Below are 18,854 nucleotides of genomic sequence, written 5' to 3' on the forward strand. Positions count from 1 at the left end.
CAGCTCTGTAAGCACTTCTGTGGCAAAAGTGCTTGTAGCGTTCCAAGCAGTTTGATTCGACAACATTGCATCTACTATTGTCTCTGGTTGGATTCTCCAGTTCAGGATCCTCTCTAACTCCTCACGCTCAGGATCGAAACGTGGACACACAAAGAAAACGTGCCTTGCGTCCTCAATAACCCCTGGACAAGACGGGCACTCCGGAGAATCGTCGTGCTTAAAGCGGTGCAGATACTCTCGAAAGCACCCATGTCCTGACAACATCTGCGTTAGGTAATAGTTGACTTCACCATGGTTTCGGCTCAGCCAAACGTCGATCTTTGGTATGAGGCGGTGTGTCCATCTTCCTTTTGCTGCGGCGTCCCACTCAAGTTGCCATCGCGAGATGCTGTGCTGCCGTTCTTCTGTTCTTAGTTCTTCAGCGCTCAGTGTAGTTGACCTCTTTCGATGGTAAAGGGCCCGTCTTTCTTTAGCTAAGACTCTAAGCGGCAGAGTTCCAGAAATGACGCACACTGCTTCCTCTGATATTGTTCGGAAGGCGCTGGCTACTCTTAGCGCGCTCAGTCGGTAAACCGGACATGCTTTCCTCCATGATTCTTGGGTCTCAAGTGCGTCGGACCAAATGGATATACCATACGTGAGGACCGATGTAACTACTGATGATAGCAATAACCTCCTTGTCTGCTTCGGGCCACCGATGTTGGGCATCAATCGTACTAGGTTAGCCACTACTGCTGATGCTTTGGCGGTCACGTGTTCAACTTGTTTGAAGTTAAGTCGGGAATCGAGCATCACTCCCAGATATCGAATGAATGGTTGGGATGTGATTTCTTGGTCTCCGACGTTTAAATTGATCGTTTCCACCACTTTTCTGCTAGTGATAAGTACAGCCTCGGTCTTCTGTTTAGCCAGTTGTAGGTTTACTGTGTCCATCCACTGGTTAATTCGCTCAAAGGTGATCGTGAACATATGATTTATCTCATCAATATGCTTGGCGACGATTACTACGGCTACGTCGTCCACGTACGCTACCAGTTTGACATTTCTTGGTAGTTTCAGTCTCAGCAATCCGTTGTACATGATATTCCAGAGAAGTGGACCTGTGTGTGTGTGTGTATGTGTGTGTGTGTGTGTGTGTGTGTGTGTGTGTGTGTGTGTGTGTGTGTGTGTGTGTGTGTGTGTGTGTGTGGCCGTATGTAAACCTCTCATAACTTTTGAACGGCTCGACCGATTTCATCGCGGTTGGTGCCATTCGAAAGGGCTTGACTAAACTTAGATTTTGAATACAATTTGGAGCGATTTGAACCGGTATATTTTGAGAAATCTCAAATTTCAGAATTATTTTCAGAAATATTTTTTGCTACACATTTTGCTCGGTATCTTACAAAATGCCTTTTTTTGCTGAACGGGCAGAAAGCGTCAATTTTCGGCCCGCTGCGCTAAACAAAGTTGCCACTTTCTGCCTTCGTCGAGCAAAAAAATAGCATACACTCCTCGGGAAGTAAATAAGAAAGCCTCAGATCACATGTTTGTTGACTTCGGCCAGAAATTACTTTTTTCGGTGTGTAATATACTATTTCTGCTTGATGTAGCCAGAATGTAGCAACTTTGTTTAGCGCAGCGGCCATTTTTTTAATTTATTTTTTTCAGAATTATTTTTTAGTACACATTTTGCTCAGTATCTTACAAAATGTATTTCTCAGTGTATCTGGCCGAATATCTAAATCGGTTTCTATTTTACTGTCTCTTTAAATATTTTGTTGAAATTGGAGATAAAATTCAAGACAAAATTCAGTACAACATTAAATGTGAAATTCAAGATAAAACTCAAGACAAAATTAAGGATGAAATTTAAGAAAAAATCTGATAAAATTCAAGACAAAATCTAAGATAAAATTCAAGACAAAATCTAAGATAAAATTTAAGAGAAATTAAAAGACAAAATCTGAGATAAAATTCAAGACAAAATCTAAGATAAAATTCAAGACAAAATTTCAAGATAAAATTTCAAGACAAAATTTCAAGATAAAAATTCAATACAAAAATTTCAATACAAAATTTTAAGACAAAATTTCAAGACGAAATTTCAAGACAAAATTTTAAGACAAAAATTCAAGACAAAAATTTCAATACAAAATTTTAAGACAAAAATTTCAATACAAAATTTTAAGACAAAAACTAAAACCAAATTAAATTTCAATTTGGTGTTGATATTTTATTTCTCCACCAGTAATCAACTGTTATTTCTCCAGGGTTGAACTTGGGGCAATATACTTTTGAATTTTTCTGCAGAGAATTTTATTTTCCATAATTCTCAATGAATATAAAATTTAATCAAGTCAATACAAAATAATGGAATACGGAGAGAAAGGAATTGATGTTATTCCTACGTAGAATGGTAACCATTACTATGTTACATTGTACGGAAATTTTTGTGAGAATCCTGTGTGAATTTGCAGAGAAAAATCTAAAAAATTTTGATAACAATATGAAAAATCACTCATTCGATGTGGAATTAAATTCTAAAAATAGCGTTGTTTTTTTTTTTTCATTTTTTTGATAAAAATTTCAATTTTTTATCAACTCTTGAATTTGGATTAGCAATCTAATCCTCATTGCTCACTCTGCTACTAGCTTCAGCTGATTACGAGAAACAAAAAAATATCAAATTTTTTACAGCCTATCAGAAAGCTTGGCTCAGACTATCTTTTTTCTCTCTCTTTTAGCGAAACCAGATTCCTGGCCCTAGTTATATATAATTACAATCGTGGTCATTAATTTAAGTATGTTTTTAATATTACTGGAAAATAGCCCTTTGTAAACTAGAACGTTTATTAACTATATTAATTATATTTTTAATTATTAATTATATTTTTAATTGTTATTTTTAATTATTATTAATCGAAGCTGTAACATAGTCTGACGTTCGACGGCGTGGTATTCTGACAGCGCCTGACGCTCGGCGCGCTGTGGTAAATAAATTTATATTGTTTAAGCAAATCGCGAGCAGTGCATTTTTTTCTGAAATCTTAAACTTTAATAAATAACGCATGTAACCGGTAAAAAAAAAACTTCATTTTTTCACCGAGAAGTCAGTGAAATTTTCATTTGTTAACTTAAAAGTTAATTAACAATATGATAATAAACAAATAATTTTTAGTTATTAATATTTTATCAAAATATAAACATTTTAAAAACAAATCCTTCAAGTCCCATTAATTTAACTTTAACGGTTGATTTATAATCAATTTTTTAATTAAAAGTACCTGGAATTTTCATTGTAAAAAAAATTATTGTTAAAATCAAAATTTTGAAAAATCGTTTGGGGGATCATTTTATCTTGGTATATACTTATAAAAAAAATACATGAACTTAATTTTCATGATCAAGTGGAAATAGGGGGTCCAGTTGACTTGATGTTGCTCTTGTTATGTCCGAATTAATTATAATTAAATAATTATTAGTAGTGTGGGCCTTGAGGAGGCTCGGACACGTTTTTAGATAGATTTTCTCTTGTAGGCAAGCTACAAGAGTTTTATTTTTGTTGTGGATTTCGAACGCCTCCCGGTAACCAGGAGTTCCAACGGCGAATTAAAAGGGAAGTCGATATCAAATACTGAACTCACAGTTGTCCTTTATGATTTTTCCAGTTGATTCGAATTGAATTGGTCGATCGGTTGATCCTGGGTTGGATTCTCCTCTTTCTCTCGTGATGTAGATCAGTGTACTCGAAGAGGTTCAGGATCTTAATTTAGAATAAAGTGAAACAAGAAGTTCTGGTCTTTATGATTTATTCAATTATTCGCCCTATGGGCGAGACGCACTCAATGTACACTAATTCACTTATGAACTATCACTTATTTCTATGTTTTGACAGATAGAATGTTTATTAAAATTGAGTTCGTAAACAGAGTAACGACTCTGACAGACACTAAGATCCGCCGTTAACAGATAGTAGGACGAAAGGTTATAATTTTGATATCACTACGGCCACGGGGCCCTCGATTCTGCTCGAAAAGCACACTGTCGTGGTTCGTAGAAGATGAGATTAAAGGTTGAGATGAATTTAGATTTTGTATACGCGACCGAGTGCTGTATACTGCCTTATACGTAACGCGGTATAAGGACCCACACGGGTTCTACGAAGATACCTTCCTTCGTATTCTTTAATAAAAGAGTGAACATTTGATCCGTGGTGTTTGGTGGTTTTTATACACCCGGATCGTGATTTTCGGAAGGGAGTTGAATTTTGTTATTGGTCTAAAATTGCAATTTGACAGAACGTGGACAGTGTGCTCATTTCTTCATCGAGGTGTTGTCCGAGTGATTGCCGAAACTAATAAAGTGCAAGCGTTGTACTTTTCATCGAAGGGGAGAGACCCTGTTTGTTATATGAGGCAACGTCGGATATAACACTCTAATTAATTTGGAAATAGCGATCGAATTTTGTTTTTGTTTTTTCATTAGTAGCTATATTTATACTACTTTAAAGCTGGCAGTAACTGTCAATTTATGAATTAATAGCAAGAGTCTTTCTAATTCTTCTGAATTATATCTTCTAACATGAATTATTTAGTCCTGTGGAAGAAAGATAAAACTTCAAGCGTCATTAAATCTGCGGATATCAAGAATTACTTTGATGATAATTTGGTTACTGCTCGATGGGGTCGTAAATATATAACCGCAAAAATTATTGCCGAAAGTGGTTAGATTTTACTTTTTTTCTGTCTGATCTTTCAATATAAATATAAATATTCATATTAATTAAAAAATTCATTTATTGCAGCTGATGTTGACTTTCTGAGGAAATTGATTGTTGATACTGATGGGGTTGTGATTGGAATCGAATATAATGTTAGTGATACTGACGGTGTTGCTGCTGACGATCACGTCGAAGGTATCGCTAATTCAGGTTACGTAAGAGGTACTGCTAATGATGGTCATGTTGACGATCACCACGATGTCGCTATTGCTGATTACTTTGAAGGTATTGGTAATGCTGCCCATGACGGAGATGTTGCTCAAGCTGGTCGCAGTGGAGGTGTTGCTCAAGCTGGTCGCAGCGAAGATGTGGCTCAAGCTGGTCACGGTGGAGTTGGTGCTAATAATAGTCTTGTTAGAGCTGGTACTGATGATGGTCATGTTGAAGGTGGTGCTGATGATGGTCATGTTGGAGGTGGTGCTGATGATGGTCATGTTGGAGGTGGTGCTGATGATGGTGATGTTGACGATCACCACGATGTCGTTATTGCTGATTACCTTCAAGGTGTTGGTAATGCTGCTCATGACAGAGATGTTGCTCAAGCTGGTCGCAGCGGAGGTGTTGCTCAAGATGGTCGCAGCGAAGATGTGGCTCAAGCTGGTCACGGTGGAGTTGGTGCTAATGATAGTCTCGCTAGAGCTGGTGATGATGATGTTCATGTTGGAGGTGGTGCTGTTGATGGTCATGTTGGAGGTGGTGCTGATGATGATCATGGAGGTGGTGCTGATGATGATCATGTTGGAGCTAGTGACGCTGATAGTCACGTTGAAGGTGGTGATGAAGCTGGTCACATTGAAGGTTATGTTGGTGTTGCTGTTGATCGGATTGAAGGTGTTGCGGAAGCTGTTCTCGGTGAATGTGGTGCTAATGATGATCATTATGGAGGTGATATTCAAGCTGGTGGCGTTAGAGATGATGTTGAAGCTGGTCACGGTAATGGTGGTGGTAGTGCTGATGATGGTCACGCTGAAGATGTTGCTAATGATGGTGATAATCATGATAATGACAATCATGGTGATGACAATAAGGATGATGAAGATGATGATGATGACGATGTCGGAATTGATGATGATAATAATGATGGTGACAATCAGGGAAGTTCAAGGACAGAGCTTATCGAAGGGAGTGGAATATTCATTAAAACAAGTTCTCTTAACTCTATCTGTAGAAAATCCAAGAATAGACCCCGGAAAATGATTACTTTATTGTTGCTAAAATTGGTAGGCAGGAAAAAATTAGAAGGGATGACCTTGAAAGGCATAAATAAAGGAACTGCTGTACCGGATAATATTACAAAATGCCTGACAAGTAAACTTATTAGCTCTTGAATATTTATTGCATAAACTATTTCTTTAAATCAAGTTTTATTCTTATTTTTTCTATTTTTTTAGAATATACCTTCACAAAAGCTTTTCTTGGAAAAAAAATGACTAAGGATGCATTCAAGAGGTGCTTAACAAATTTTCTAACGAACTTGCGAACTCAAAAGAAGAAAAAATTACAACAGCAATAAATATCACTTCAAATTCTTTTGCAAATTATTATTATTCTTGTCCTTATATAAATAGCATGCAAGTTCTTTAATTTTAAAGTTGCTATCTTCCCTAATGTTCATGTTTCAAGTATAGATATTACACCCGCAATAAGTTGTTTGTTTACTAATAAAAACAAATTCTGATTGTACAATCTTGTCAAGTCTACTTGTAATTTTTATTTAGGGGTGCAAGAAAAGTTCAAGCAGATATTTACAATAGAATGATTCTATATTCATTCTGAATTTCTTATATATATGATGTTTTTTACTCAACGATGATATTTGGTGACTCAAAAATAGTGAGTTATTTGTTATAATCATTTATCTATGCAAAATTTACTTATTTCGTACACGCAAAAAACATTTGAATTTAAGTATTATTTTGAGTTTTACTTGTATACCGTTATCTGGTTTTTACAAGGCTGATATCCCCACTTTTTATCTCCATTCTATATCTCCACTCTATATCTTTCACTCTATATCTCCCTCTTTATTGTGGCTGTGGACCGAATTGTGCTTTCTGTACCGTATTCACCCTGAACCTCACCTTCTCAGGCTGTTGGAACAGAACCATGGGGAAACCACAGAGAAAACCCATGATAGTACAGTCGGAGCTGGGCTAAGTCTACAGTGATTGATAAGAAACTCTTCTTTATCGACCACTGGAGCATTAGCCCCCTCTCCTAGTGTGCAGAGATCCCTCGCGCTAGCCAACGTTGACTAGAGTGGTCACCGATTCAAGTTGTTGCTTAAATGGGTGATCACCCAAGTCAGACGTGTGCCGCCCGGCTATCTCTGCCACTTCCAGAGGCTGGCAACGTAACGTAACGCACTTATATTTAATTATAATCACTGAAAAATATTGGTGCGTGCTGGGATCGAACCCAGGTTCCACTCTTTCGAAAAGTGAGCACCGAGCCGACCAGGCCATTGCCAGCCTCCTTGAATTTAAGTATTTATAAAGCTAAAAAACATAAATAAATCTTCAATATTTGCATGATTTTTTCGTTTGACTTTCAAAATAGCAACAGAGTCTTTTTAAGCTTTGATTTATGAACTATCATATCTGCCATTCTAGAATTTAGAATTTAGAATTTCGTTTATTAATGCCAAGGCTTAGGCCAAATGGCAAATTTCATTACATAGTAAATACAATTATTACATAAAAAAAAAAAAAAAAAATTAGGAAAACGGTTGACCCTGAAGGCCATCCCTGCAACTTCCCGCTAATTCCATACTTAGGCGCTTGAAATTGCACCAATGACGTTTTTGAGCTCTTCGAGCTCAAAAATCTGATGGAGATTTGATAAGACACTATTTTTTGAATTTTTAAACCACAATAACTTTTGAATGAATAAACCGATTGTCACGCGCTGGCAGCATTCGACGCAGAACTAGGAATTTCGGAGTTATTCCGAAAAAACACTTTTTTCGGTTTTCGTTCACGATATCTCTCGAACGAATCAACCGATTTTGACCCGACTAGTGGCGATCGACGTGGTTTTTTAAGGTTAAGAGCTGATTAGTTTTTGGAGTTGAACCATCAAGCCGTTTAAAAGTTATTCCAAAAAAACCACATTTAAAAAAAAATTTTTTTTTCAGTTTTTCGAAGGTTTCTCAAAATCTATTGATCTGAATCGGTCCAAATAGTTTTCAAAATCTAAATTTGGTCAAGCCCTTTCGAATGTCACCAACCGCGATGAAATCGGTCAAGCCGTTCAAAAGTTATAAGCGGTTCACATACTTTCACACACACACACACACACACACACACACACACACACACACACACACACACACACACACACACACACACACACACACACACACACACACACACACACACACACACACACACACACACACACACACACACACACACACACACACACACACACACACACACACACACACACACACACACACATATATATATATATATACATATATATATATATATAGACACAGTGACAACATCGCGAGGGTAGTCAGGGAAGCTTCCTATGACCTTAAAACGTCGAGATCTGATGAAAACTCGATTTTTTCAAAACAGGGTGAAAACAATAACTTCCTAATTTTTGAAAATCTTCGATTTTGTTAGTGGGAAGTTAAAAATGTCGCAGTGATTTTAAAAAAACACTTGTTTTCAAATCTTTTATTGACGATATCTTTTGAACTAATTAACCGATTTCTACGTTTTTGGCGGCAATCGACGCGGTTTTTTAAGCTCTATAAATTATGCTATGTCATCAAAAGTGATCCGAGAAGAAATGACGAAGTTATGTGAAAAAAACACTTTACGTTTTTTTCGGTTTTCTTTCGTTCACGCTATCTCTCGAACGAATCAACCGATTTCGATCGGGTTGACGCCGATCGGCGTGGTTTTTCAAGCTTAAGGGCGGATTAGTTTTTGAAGTTGATCGATAGAGCCGTTTAAAAGATATTCCAAAAAAACTACTTTCAAAAATGATTTTTTTTAAGATTTTTCAAGATTTCTTAAAATCTATCGGTCCGAATCGGTTCAAATTCTCAGGAAATCTAAGTTCAGCGTAGCCCTTTCGAATGGCACCAACCGCGATGAAATCGGTTCAACCGTTCAAAAGTTATAAGCGAGTCACATAGTCACACACACACACACACACACACACACACACACACACACACACACACACACACACACACACACACACACACACACACACACACACACACACACACACACACACACACACACACACACACACACACACACACATACATACATACATACAGACATAGTGACAACATCGCGGGGGTAGTCAGGGAAGCTTCCTGTGACCTTCAAACGTCGAGATCTGATGAAAACTCGATTTTTGCCAAACGGGGTAAAAACAATAACTTCCCGATTTTTGAAAATCTGCGATTTTTAGCGGGAAGTTAAAAAAACATATTTGTTTGTTAGTTTGTGAGTACATAAAACAACTCTATAAATAAGAATATTTTAGATAAATTTAGGTAAATTTAATTTAGGATTACATCGATATTCACTTGATAAATAATTATTAGAAGAATAAAAGAGGATTTAAGGCATAAAGTGTTAATTTCATTTTTACTTATAATTAGTTCAATTTTAATTTTATGTATTGCACTGAGTTTATCCTTATCACAGTCATTAAGGAATCAAATTTTCGACATAGCATACAGTAATTGAGTTTTCATCAGATATTTGCTCTTCATTTGAGGTTATTCTATTTGTCAAGTTTCAATAAATAATTGAAGACTTCTTTTTTGAAGACTTGCAAGCTGCTCGAGCTTACAATTTCACGTGGAAGTTCTTCCTAGAGTCTTATTACTATCACCAAAAAAGATTTTTCCAAATAGTTCGTAGTAAAAGGAGGTAGCTTAAAGGAGGTATGTTTTTTGGCAGCTAATCGATTTGAACGTCGAATGTCTGTTTCTTCTACAAATAAGTCACGTAAATATTCCGATTTTCCATTCTCTAATAATTTATATAAGTAGCAAACTGCATAATACAATCGGCGATATTTAATTGTAAGCCATCCTAGCTCTTGACGGTGAGGACTAATATGGTCATCTTTTTTGAGATTAAAGATAAATCTAATTGAAGAGTTGACAGCTCGTTGCAGCTTCAGATCATGGTCTGAAGTCGAATCAATGAGAACAATAGAGCAGTAATCAATTAGAGGTAATATAGTAGCTGTAACTAGGAGTTTTCTTATCTCAGGAGTGTAAATATTTTTTCGCACTTTAAGACTATGGAGAGAAAAATTAATCTTCCTGGTGGTTTGTAGAATGTGACTATTCCAGGATAAATTTTGATTGATTATGAGCCCCAAGCACTTTGCAGAATTTACATAAGGAATTTCCGAGTTGTCAATTTGAATAGGGGGAACATCTAGAGATTGCAACTGTTTTAATTTGCTACTAGATCTCAAAATCATCGCCGTAGTTTTAGATAAATTAATTACCAACCCATGTGAACGTGTCCAGTCGGCAATCGCCTGTGAATCAGTTGTGATTTGCTGAACTGCATCATGGAGCTGGTAAGCGAAACAATGTCGGTAGATGTACATGTCGTCAGCAAACAGGCCATATTTACAAAAGATTATCCACCTAGCCACAGAATTTATAACAATTAGAAATAAAATTGGGCCAAGTACAGAGCCTTGAGGAACACCCGACGAGGTTTTTAAAAGTTCAATTGGAGTTCCATGATCATTTAGTATGGATTGGGAACGGTTTGACAGATAAGAGAAAAACCAATTTATCACTTCTGTGGAGAAGCCTAGCTCATACAGTGAGATCAGAATAACTTTGGGATCTACGTAGTCAAAGGCCTTACTCAAGTCAAATAGCACTAGTATAGTGAATTGATTTTTATCCATTGCTCATGAGTTATAGCCGTTTTAGTGACGTGGCATCGGTTCCGGTCCGACCGCTATAAGTTAACAAAAGACGGTAGGCGTTCCCGAAAAAATCCTCCTCTAAATGACAAAGTTTTAGAAGTAATAAAACCAATTTATGAAAGTTTATCAGCTGATTCTTTATTGGAACGATGTTTGGGTTCTGAAACCCAAAATAATAACGAATCTTTGAATTCGTTAATTTGGACTTTTGCTCCGAAGCGCATTCACGCTGGACCAAAGACAATTGAAATTGCCACTTTCTTCACAGTTAGTATTTTTAATGAAGGTTTTATACCTATATTAAAAATCTTAGATGTTATGGGAATCACCATTGGCCCAGAAGCTAATGCTTTTGCAGCGAGACGGGACGAAGCGCGTATCGAGCGCTCGAAACTCCGGACTTTAGAGGCGTCAAAGGAGGGTAGAACTGCACGTCTTCACAAGAGAACATCGGAGAATGAGCATTTTGAAGTAGAGGAAGGATTCTTATATGGATCAGGAATCGCCGATTAAAAATATGTAAGTATTCTGTACCATTCTACAAGTAAAATTGTCGAAAACTTGTCTCAAAACTTTGAACGCGTTTTTCTCGGAACTACTTTTTTCGAGCTGGCGGTAAGGATATCTCAAGTTCTAATGAACTGATTTACTTCAAATTTGAAGAGGATGTTCTCTATACGTCGCTTCATCTCGTGAACCCTGCCCAAAACTATAACTTCTCATTTAGTATTTTTAAAAAATTCGGAATTGTTAAAAAAATATGAAAAAAAAAAAATTTTTTTTTCAAACTGCCGCCGTTTTAAAAAAAAATTTTTTTTTAACTTATCCAAAGGTTATACGATAGCGGCATCTATAATAATTAAGAATCCGTCTGTTTTTTATGCTTCAGATCACCAGGAGGGTTGGAATAATGCACGCCAGGACACCCTCTTTTTTTTGACCCCCCACTTTGACTGCTCATAACTTTGTCAGTTTTAATTTTTTTTTTTAATAATTTTTTTATGTCATAATAAAACATTAATAAACAAATGATAAAAAAATTGATTATAAAAATATTTTTTGTTTCCTTCGTACAGCGCTTCTAAAACCGGGCGAAATTCATGCCTCTACAGTAGGATACTCCCTTAAATGATATAATTATTTAAAGATTTAAGTAATGCATTTTTTTATAAACAAATGTTTATAAAAATTGAACCATAAAAGATATCAAGCAAATAAAAATATTTTTTTTTTCAATAACTTCAGTGTTTTATTTGAAGCAAACAACGGACCATTCTGTATCTACAATACTTTTCGGGATACTTGATTAATAAAGTTTAAAATTTCATAAAATTATACAATTTTAAATAACTTATAAAAAAATTGATAAGTTTTTTCACTTTACAAATCTTTTTTTCATTATTGAAGAAAAATTTTACCCAAATTTCGTACAAATGCAAAGTGTACGGTTACAAGTTTTGTTTTAGTTGGCTTACGATGACCCATTATTCGTAATCAAAATCTCGCAAAGTTAATAATCAATTTTTTTATTGAATAAAAATAAAAAAATTGTTGTTACTCGTTGAAAAATAATAAAATGTTCATTTAGATTTTAAAATTAAAATTCATATAATCTTTTTGAATTCTTTTCCAACTTCCAATTTTTTAATACTGATAAAATCAAAATTTTTTTTCCGAAATTTTAATTTTTATTTCAAATACATTTCTCACCAAAATTAAGGGAGCAAGAAAAAAATTAAAATTTTGGGGGCTTTTTAACAGGCTGTAACTTGAAGAAAAATAGTCGTACAGCAAATAAAAAAAGCAAATTGTAGCTCCAAGGGTATATAGTTTTTGGATCTGAGTTACAAAATTTTATTTCGAGTAATCTTAAGGTAGTATTACCGTTACCACAAGAGTCAAATCCCAAGACCTACTAACCTTATTCGATTAACGTAGTAGATTTCCCTATACTAAATCGCGTTGGAGAAAGAGAGACAGAGATTAATTTTGAATGTTTTTTATTAATAAATACTCTCATATTCTCCTTAATCATACTGAATGTTATTAAATATGTTCTAGATGTTATTTTCTCTCGTTGTCTTTATTTTTATAAGAATCTGAACGTCCAGTTTTATGAAATAAAATAAAATCTGTGATTTTCCATAAGGATAAATGATAAAGGTAAAAATATGTAAATATTAATATCTTTTTTTCATGACTCGCCAGGCTTCCAAAAATTTGACTACTTAATTATGATATTATAAAGTACCAGTATGTTAAATTTCATTAAATTCTGAATGTCAATTCTAAAACCGGTAGTACTACCTTAAGAAGACAACCAAAAAAAAATTTTCAAAATCTTTTTGCTTTTTCTTTTTAGTCTACGGTTTTTGAAATTTTTTTTACTTAACCCTTATATGAACCGGATAACTTATTTATTAGGCTTCAATTTGTTTTTTTAAAGACCTCGATACGAGTATATATTGCTGAGATATCGGTGTTGGAATAAAAAAGTATTATTTTGTCTTTGATTATAAATCAATAACCAATAACTGCATAGAAAATTGAAGGTGGGTTTTCAAAACTATAATAAATTTTCTACTAATACTTGCGATTGATTTAAAAGAAAAAAAAATTTTTTTTCAATCATTATATGAATTTTAAAAAGCAAGCAAAAAAAGTTTTTTCGTATTTTTTCGTATTTTTTTTGGAAAATCAAGCGCTTAATCAAAAATATCGCGAAAACCACTTATGTTAAGTGTGCCTTTTACAGTTCAATATACCCACAAAAACACTACAAAGTTTCAATTTTATGCAGTCAACCGCTTTTTTTGTCCTACTCAATTGTATTTTTGAAAAAATTGAAAGAGCAAGAGTTTTGCTCCGAAAAGGTCTGAATTTTCATTAAAATGAAAAAAAAAATTTTTTTTTCTCTTCGACGCTTTAATTTTTCTAATCGAAAATTTTTTTATAATGCCTAGGCGGCATTTATCCGCGTCACAAGTCGCTCAGTTAGCGACTTTGATGTAAAAAAGGTGCACATATCGACAAGTCGGGAAAAACCAGTGAGAAAATAAGTTAAATGAGTTGCTACATTTTATAATTTTTAGCCAATAAAATAAAAATTGTGGTAAAAAAAAAAAAATGTTCGAATATTTTTTTTTTATTTTCGATTTTTTTTTTTTGACGTGATAACGTCTTATAAATTGATGAATACCGACAGCGCTCACGAAAAACTGTAACGTTCCGCCTGAGCCTGTGCGTGCAAGCGAGAGCGCGCAACAAGCGATAGAGAGGCACGATCAAACAAACGATAGAGAAGCCCAAGCGTTGGCTTGTGCCACATATATCTCTCTTTTCGCGTGACGTCAGAGCTAGCAGTTAGAACACCGGTCTATAACTAATTGTTCGTGATTATATTTAAACAAATTATTTGAATTAAATTTTCAAAAACTGTTAATAATATTTGAAAATTAAAAATTAATGTTTTTAACTAGTTTCAAAAAAATTGATGTCAAATTATATCAGATTATTATTGTTGATAATATTAATGATTGTTAATAAATAATATTAATTATAAATAAATAAATTAATTAAAATTATAAACGATAAATTAATAATAAAATAATAAAAAATAATAAAATAATTAATACAAATTATAAATAATAATAATTATATCAATTATCAAATTATTGTATCAATTTTCAATTAACAATGTATCAACAAGTCCATTTTTTTGTTAAAATAATTTTGAAATATTAAAAATTTTTTAATTTTTAATTACAAAATAATGAAAATTCAGTGATGATAATTCAATTCAATTCATAAAAGTATGCAATTTTTCATCAATCTTTTTTTATGACGTTATCACGTAAAACTATCGTCCGTAAACCAACTTTACAGACAACCAATTTTTTTTATCGAATAAGTTCCCGTAATATTCTTATGCCTACTCCTGGAACCATCGGACACCTTAAAAAATTGGTTAGGGTTGACGAGTACCAACCCGTTGAAATTTTGAAGGGTCTAGGGTTCTTATTATCGAATAAGTTGCTGTGGTATTGTAATGCTTACTCCTGGAACCACCGGATACCATAAAAATTATTTAAGGTCAACGAGTACCCGCCCATTGAAATTTTGAAGGGTCTAGGGTCATGTTTATTGAATAAGTTCCCGTAGTATCCTCATGCCTACTTTTGGATCAACCGTTCACCTTAAAAAATTGTTTGGGGTCGACGACTACCAACCCATTAAGGTAGTTGTAGCGTGATAGGCATTTCAACAAAAAATTATGAAATTTTTTTTATTGAAAGATAAATATATTAATAATTCACTACCAAAATTTCAGATCAATTGACCGCACCGTTTTTAAGTAATTAATTTTTGAAATTGCATCTTTTACACGTAGCGGTATAGAGAGATGATAAAGTTAGTATGAAATCTTTGGCCCACTCGAGTGGTACGGAAGATTTCATACTAACTTTACCATCTCTCTATACCTCTACGTGTAAAAGATGCAATTTCGAAAATTAATTACTCAAAAACGGTGCGGTCGATTGATCTGAAATTTTGATAGTAAATTATTAATGTATTTATCTTTCGAAAAAAAAAATTTGATAATTTTTTGTTGAAATGCCTATCACGCAACAACTACCTTAAAATTTTAAAAGGTCTAACGTACTGTTTATAGAATAAGTTCCAGTAGTATACTCATTAGGGTGTTTCAAAAAAAGACGAATTTTTTTTTTTTCTTTTGGTGTCTAAAAATTGATAGTATACCTAAAAACAAAAATTTTGGCGCCCATGTGAGCTCTTAATATCAATAGTAAGATTTGCCTGTATCCATTTCTTTATTTTCCATTTAAATAACACGGGAAAAATTTTTTTTAATTTTTTAATTTTTATTACTTTGGAACGGTTCATCGTAACAACAATCTGAAAAATGATATTTGTAGGAAATTTTACGCTCTACAAAAAACGTTTGAAGACCAAAGTTCCTCAGATTAACGGCTTCAAAGATATCCGCGGTCAAAGATAACACTAATAAAAAATTTATAATATTTTCCAATAAAATTACAAAAAAAATATCACATGCTATATTTTTATTATTTTTTATGTTAAATTACTTTAATTCCGTTAACCTGAGACTGTAAACTTTTTTTTTTTACTAATTAATTCAATACTTAACTCACGAAATGCACTAATATATAAATATAAACGTTAAAAATGTCACATAAATGATTTTTTGGTCTTTCTTATAACAAATTTATTTTATGTTTTATAAAATTTATAAATTTTTGTAAGAGGAAAATGTAAAGTTCCTTATTACACAAAATCACCAAACACTCATCATTGCATATTATTCAAAATAATATGAAAATTCTGTAAATACGTTAAATCAATTAAATCTACTATAAAACTTGATCAAATGTTTTTTATTTGAAAAATATCAACAGAGCTTTATTTAGCTCTGTCGGTACAGAGTATTATACTCATTTAATTTGAGTGTTGTAGCTAATAAGCTCTGTGTTGGTAAGCCTGGTTGTTCGGTACTAACTTCATTTAGTTGCTTTGCTCTCAACGCTCTCAACAGAAATGGTGCGTGTGTATTAGTAGAAAAGGCTCTTAGTAGAAAACTGTTGTACTTGCCATGCCGACACCATATTTTTGAAATTGTTCTTCGAAGTGCATTTGAAGTATACTGGCCTGCTTCGTCTGGCCCAAACGTTCCAATTTATCAGAGATTTAAAAAGAAGTGGGATGAAATTGACCAATCAAACTTTACGGCTGGTATTTGTGACAAAAAAGTTTTGGAAGTAATAACACCAATCAAAGATGAGATTTTGAAATTCGTTAATAATCAAATAGAAGTAAAATTTTTTAATCCAGCGCTGAAGAATTATTAACTGATGTTAAAGTGGAAAAGAAAAATGTATAAAGTTCAGTATAATTGAGGAGCTGATTTTCAAAAGGGTATCTTTTCATATTTTAAAATACCAGTTTTCTGAACTTTTAAATACTAATTACTTTGAGAATTATGAACATTTATAAATGAAAATCGAATTGCAGCTTCATAACCGATTGCACTTTATAGCTAAATTAAAAAAAGTTCAATACAAATATTTATAATTGAAGATAACTAGTTTTTTGTCTCGATTAATCAAAAATCAAAAGATACCCTTTTGAAAATAAGCTCCTCAATTATCAATTTTACTCTGATTAATTAACTTGCCGTCGTGATTAAAAATATTGAAAATCAGTTTCACATGACTGTTATACTTTTAATCATCTTTAACGATTAAAATTGCGTTTGTAAAATATTTTACAACTTTTACCTCACATCAGTTAATAATAATTAGTCTTCTCAACTTTGAAATTGCGATATAATCAATTTCATTTTGACTTATAACTTTTTTTGTAGATGGATCATTGTCGAGACGATTACCGTGAACTTCTGGAATTATCATTAATATTTTTGGGTACTACTACCACAAATATTACATTTAAGCATCCTGGAGCGGTCCATCATGCAAGGTGGATGGTTAAAGCAATATATAGTTTAAAAATTTTTTTATTCAGAAATGAATTTCATCTTACTAAATCGGAAATAGATGGATTACGAGAACTTTGTTTATTTATCATAATATTCTATTTAAAAGCTTGGTTCACTGCGCCGTGTGCTATAACAGCACCTAATAATGATTTAACTTTGATTACAGAATTAATTTCATATGAAAGATTTAATAATAGTCTTTCACAGACATGCTCACAAAAATTAGCCGATCACTTGTGGTATTTAAACAACGAGCTGTCTGTTTTATCTCTCTTTGATAAAAATGTTTCAGTTGGAACAAAAAAAAGAATAGTTCATGCTCTTAAAAACTGTAAAGCCAATGAAACTACAACAAATCGCTTTATAATAGATAAGAAAAATTTAGAGTCATTATTAAATAAAGATCTTAGTCAATTTATGTCTATGAGATCGATTAATATATTTGAATCGTTTGATTTGTCGTATGAGTTCATTGATGAGGATGTTACTTTGTGGCCTCAAAATCTGAATTTCTTAGAAAACTTGGAGTATTTCGGGAAACTTCAAGTTGTGAATGATGTAGCAGAACGCGGCGTGGCATTGATAGAGCAGTATAATCGATGCTTAACGAAAGATGAAGAACAGCTTCAATATTTGTTGCAAGTAGTGACAGAACATAGAAAACAATATCCTAATTGCAATAAAAGTAATTTTATAAAACTGTAATATTTTCAAGTTGAAAAATTGTTGTAACAAGTTGTAAATATAGTTTTTTGTTATAAAGAATTAATTGTTCAATTAAATTTCTTAATATTTAGTAAAAAAAAAAAATAAATTTGTTATAAAAGAGACCAAAAAATCATTTATAAGATATTTTTAACGTTTATATTTATATATTAGTGCATTTCGTGAGTTAAGTATTGAATTAATTAGTAAAAAAAAAAGTTTACAGTCTCACGCTAACGGAATTAAAGTAATTTAACATAAAAAATAATAAAAATATAGCATATGATATTTTTTTTGTAGTTTTATTGGAAAATATTATAAATTTTTTATTAGTGTTATCTTTGACCGCGGATATCTTTGAAGCCGTTAATCTGAGGAACTTTGGTCTTCATACGTTTTTTGTAGAGCGTAAAATTTCCTACAAATATCATTTTTCAGATTGTTGTTACGATGAACCGTTCCAAAGTAATAAAAATTAAAAAACTAAAAAAAATTTTTCCCGTGTTATTTAAATGGAAAATAAAGAAATGGATACAGGCAAATCTTACTATTGATATTAAGAGCTCACATGGGCGCCAAAATTTTTGTTTTTAGGTATACTATCAATTTTTAGACACCAAAAGAAAAAAAAAAAAATTCGTCTTTTTTTGAAACACCCTAATACTCATGCCTACTTTTGGAACCGCGGGACACCATAAAAAATTGTTTGGAGTCGACAAATACCGGCCCATTGAAATTTTGAAGAGTCTAGGGTTCTAATTATCGAATAAGTTCCTGTAGTATTCTTATGCCTACTCCTGAAACCACCGGATACCATAAAAAATTGTTTGAGGTCGAGGAGTACCAGCCCATTAAAATTTTTAAGGGCCTACGGTTCTGCTTATCGAATAAGTTCCTGTAGTATTATAATGC

This window comes from Cotesia glomerata, linkage group LG5, assembly GCF_020080835.1.
Source record: "Cotesia glomerata isolate CgM1 linkage group LG5, MPM_Cglom_v2.3, whole genome shotgun sequence".
NCBI lineage: Eukaryota > Metazoa > Arthropoda > Insecta > Hymenoptera > Braconidae > Cotesia > Cotesia glomerata.